Raw genomic sequence first — 5,500 nt, 5'->3', positions numbered from 1 at the left:
GTATTGGAAAAGTCAACTGTGAACGTAATTAGAATTGAAGCTTCTTCGCACTATTTTATAATTCTGACTCCATTATTCAAACAAGAAGAGAGATTCATTCAGGAAGACCCTCTCAATAGAAACGAAATCTAATCTCATTAGGAGTGAAAATGTGTTTCCTTTTGCGTCTGATTTTCAAAGGGGAATCGATTAGATAAGGTTTCCTCATTCAAAGCCTACAGCAAAATGTTTGGATAAAATATTTTCACGAAGCTATTGGACCAAGAGGTTTTTTTGGAGAGACCAAGGAATGGAAATGCATCCGCGGAAAAAACTATATATATATTCCAACGTCACTAAAATTGAATTTAGAACTTAGGCTGACGAAACCATTTCATAGAAATTATGCACTGTAGCAGAAAAACGCCCATTGAGTAGTGCTATTACTACCACAAAATAATATTAATTCCAAGAGAATATATTTTAAACCTGAATATACATGAAATCTGATATCTAACTAAATCTATTTTGATAAAAGGTCGTTTGAATCAATATTAATCAATCAATTACCATTCACGGCCAGTGATTGGAGCACATGTTAAGTAAAGGCATCAGAAAGTTCTCAGAGCATCAGGGGATTGGCTGTGGAAGCAGTGGCGTGGCTAAAGGGTGGGGGTCCAGGGTGCCTCTTTGAGAATGACCCCTGGGCTTCTAAGAGAGGGGCTTCTAAAACAGAGTAAGAAAATGAAAGTAGGTTAGTATGTATTTAAAATTACCACCAACTCACCAGGGTATGGGGGAGGGTCTCTACTAACTCAACCCCCAGATCTTTAGCGAAGAAAAAAAAAAAAACTCACCTAGAAATCAAAGTCGTGAGGGTTCTTTCATGGTCTTCTAGCTGCCTTCAAAGCTCCTTCCTATTTTGGAATCACTCGGTATTTGCAAAGACATGTTGGATATCACACCCACACGAGAAGCAGCCTGTAATTCAGATGCAGATCTGAAATAGGAGACACCGTAGCGAGTTTGATAAACTTCTAAAACTCCTGTCGATGTTATCTTCTCGGGAATATTTCGCTTTCAATCACCGTTGTTTAGTCAAGTATATATTGCATCTGCAAAAACTTGTCTTTTTGCGTGTCGTTTGGGACTAGCCACAGAAAAGATAAAACACATTCTTTTAATTTCTTTTAATTACTTTTACTACTACTCCTTTTGTCAGTAAATCATGCTACTTTCAGATATATTTTATGTCACGCAGTTCCAAGGTACAACCATCATACAACTATATCAAACAAGTAGTATATGAGCCAAATCTTAATTTGACCAAAACTATCTCTAAAACACTTTGAAAATGGCTGGTAATTTTTCAGGTTCAAGATCTACATAAAAAAAAAAAAATAATCGATTTTCATAGATCCTCAAGAAAGTTTAATTAGCATAAGTAAATTTAAAACTCATTCAAAATTAATGAAAAATTATTTGATATCAAACTAAACTCTTAAAACTATTGATTAAACAGAAATAAAAATCCAGCAGTCTGGCTTTCATCGTAATGAAGACCAGATATATCTGAAGGTGTCAAAGTGATTAGGTTAATTAGAATGAAAAGATACAAGAATTGGAGTCTCTTTCTTTTTTAAAGATATTTACAAACGTGTTTAATTGACACACCCCTACACACAGACACACATACGCATATATATATATATATATATATATATATATATATATATATATATATATATATGTATATATAGCCTATATATATATTTATATATATATATATATATGTATAATATATATATATATATATATATATATATATATATATATATATATATGCAGCAAGTATACATACATTCATATATATATATATATATATATATATATATATATATATATATCATCTCCTCCTGCGTCTATTGACGCAAAGGGCCTCGGTTACATTTAGCCTGTCATATTATCTTGAGCTTTTATTTCAATACTTCTCCATTCACCATCTCCTACTTCGCGCTACATAGTCCTCAGCCATGTAGGCAGTATAATTTACTGTCTCAAAGTATAAACAGTTTAAAGGTCTCTCATGAGTTGGGGAGACCAAGTTGTTCGAAATTGATATAGAAAACGTATTGCTAACGTCCAGACCATCTCTCCAGTCTCCACCCAAGCTAAGACCTGTCACTACAAGGCTATGGCTTTTGATTTGGTGAACTAATCACTCTTGAAGAATGCAAAAAGCATGCCTAAACAATCTCCATCTACCCTTCATCATGATCTCATCCACATATGGCACTCGAGTAATCTCCTATAGTTTCATTTCTAATCGTCCTGCCATTAAACTCCCAATATCCTTCTGAGGGCTTTGTTCTCAAATCTATTAAATCTATTGGAGATTTTTTTCATTGTCATACCATAACTCATGTTTATAGAGTAACACTGATCGCACTATAGTCTGATTTTTAAATGTAATTTCAAGCGATTTGATTTCCAAATTTTACTTAACCTAGCTATTGTCTGTTTTGCTTTTTGCTCTTTTCAATCTTTCACTAAACTCTATATATACTGTATATTTATATATATATTTATATATATATATATATATATATATATATATATATATATATATATATATATATATATGTATGTATGTATGTATGTATGTATGTGTGTGTGTGTGTAAACATATATATCGCCATCTGCAGTTGGCCAAATTGGTGATGAAAACTGGCCAAACCCCAGGCATGAATAAGGATGTGTCTAAGGCTTTTGTCGTGTACTGAAGTAGAAACAAATACATTTGTTGTTGTTGTTGATGCTGCTGCTGCTGTATCATCATTATCAGCCGTAACTAGTCCACTGCAGGACAAAGGCCTCAGACATATCAACCACTCACGTCTATTTATGGTCTTTCTATTCCAGTCTACACCCGCAAATTTTCTTAGTTTGACAATCCATCATCTCTTCCTTCCTCTGTTTCTTTTGCAATCTATATTATCTGTCATTCTCATTGTATGTCAAGCCCATATCCATTTATTTTGCTTTTATGTTGTAAGAATATCCTCTACTCTAGTTTGCTCTCGCATCCATGTTCCTCCTTTTCAATCTCTTAGTGTTACTCCCATCATTATTCTTTCCATAGCTCTTTGAGTTGTAACTAGCCAATGTTCTAAAGCTTTAGTAAGCTCCACGTTTCTGATGCATAAGGTAATATTGGTAGGACCATCTGATTAAATACTTTTCTTTTTAAAGGAAGTAGAATTTTACATTTCAGAATCTCATTTTGTTTACTAAAAACTCTCCAGCCTATGCTTATAATTTTAGTCTCATTTACTGGGGAAACACTTACTGTCAGTTCTAAGTAAGTATGTTCATTAACAATCTCCAGAGGATCGTCCAATACCTTTATTTGTTGTGTTTCTGCATTTTCATTCAACATTATCTTAGTTTTACTCACATTCATTTTCAGTCCTATATGTCTGCTTTCTCTAATCGAATCATTTGTTATTTTTTGCAATTCCTCCCATGATTCACTAAACACAACTATGTCACCTGTAAATCTTAAGATTCAAAGTTACTCCCCATTAATGTTGATTCCTACATCTTCTAAGTTTAAATTCTTAAAAACTTCTAGGCAGCTAGAAATTCCTATCTAACTCCTTTCCTAATCGAAATTTTCTTTATACAGTTTTAGGATTGCTGTACTTCCTTTATAGATATCTTCAAGTGTTCTAACATAAAATTCATCTATTCCTTGTTTTTGAAAGGCTTTTATTCCAGCTGAAGTTTTGACAGACTCAAAAGCTTTCTCATAGTATATAAATGCCATATAAAGTGGTTTCATCAATTGATTAATTACATGGTAATGCTCAGTTTTGAGTACCCCTTTCTAAATCTTACCTGTTCTCTTGGTTGATTAAAGTCTAGCTGTCTTTCTTTTCAACGTAATATGATCTTTGTAAATATTGCATATATTGTTGAGAGTAGAATTACTGAGCGGTAATTTTTCGAGTCTTTTGTGTCTCCCTGTTTTGTGAATTAGTATACTGAAGAAGTTTTCCTAAGCTGTATGCATAGAGCAGTCTTACAGACATTTAGTTCAGTGAGTTTTACTGTTATGAAATCTCCTCCACCTATTATTAAATCAGTTTTAGGTCATCTGCTCGTGTCATTCAATTATTCTATTTACTTCTCCTATTGTTACGTTCAGTTTTATTATTTCTATTGACAAAGTTATTTCTTATATCACTATAGTATAGCATTGTACAGAAATCCTTTGCAATCTTTATCACTTTATCTCTTTTGTTGATATTTAAAAATTTCATCCTTTAAAGCAAACGTGAGTTGGCACCCTGTTCCAAGTCTTCTTTTCAATAATTTGATGCTTCTTCCTTTCTTTAGTGGTTTCTCAAATTCAGTCTGATTGTGTTAAGAATGTCTTGTTTATTATTTTGGATAGTTTTGCTAATTCATTTCAAATATTGTCTTTAGTAGGATTTTGGTCTTTCCTGATAGTTTTCCTTGATCTTGTTCAGGAACTTTTCCACCCTATCTCTTGTGCTGATTCCAATGAAAATTTTATTAAATTACTCCTCAATTCTTCTTTACTTGCTTCCGTTCCACCATGTTGCTGGGAGTATTGATTTTTAATTGCTAAACTAAACTCATCAGATCTTTCTCTTATTACAGAAGTGTTTATTTTTTTTTTCTTAATATCGGCTTTTCTTTTACTTTCCTTTGATGTAGATAATTTTTGCTTCTCGCCATTCTATGGTCGCTTGACTTTAGCTTGTTTAACAGTTACATCTTTAACTACATTAGCATTTTCTCTGAGAGTAAAATCTATTTCGTTTTTCGTTTCTCCATTTCTTGTATATATAGCATATTCCTATAGCTATATATGTATATATATATATATATATATATACCATATATATATATATATATATATATACATATACCATATATATATATATATATATATACTGTATATATATATATATATATATGTATGTATTTATATATATATATATATATGTATATAAATATATATATATATATATATATAAATACGAATATGTATATATTTATATATATATGAATTTATATATATATGTATATATATATACATATATATATATACATATATATATATATGTATATACTGTATATATATATATATGTATATATATATATATATATATATATTGTTACGGGCCACTGGTTCGAGTCCGGCCTTGCTTAAGGGACTCAAGGGCCATAACAAGACAAATAACAATAGTAGGTCGCCAGTCAGCAATGATACAAGGAATACTGACAAATATATGTATTTACAATAACATTTAAATAAAAATTAATAAAAGAAAGGGGAGCACAACAGCTAATTATTTATATTTTAATTTATGCAACAAGGAGCTTCGAATGGAGTTGGGGGGACCGTGGATGAAACCCCAGCACAGCAATCAACGTTCCCTGGAATGGGAAATAAATTGAATTATTAACAGCACACTTACTTCTACCG

The sequence above is a fragment of the Palaemon carinicauda genome, chromosome 24 (assembly GCF_036898095.1).
Source record: "Palaemon carinicauda isolate YSFRI2023 chromosome 24, ASM3689809v2, whole genome shotgun sequence".
Classification (NCBI taxonomy): domain Eukaryota; kingdom Metazoa; phylum Arthropoda; class Malacostraca; order Decapoda; family Palaemonidae; genus Palaemon; species Palaemon carinicauda.
This window is presented reverse-complemented; position numbering follows the sequence as displayed.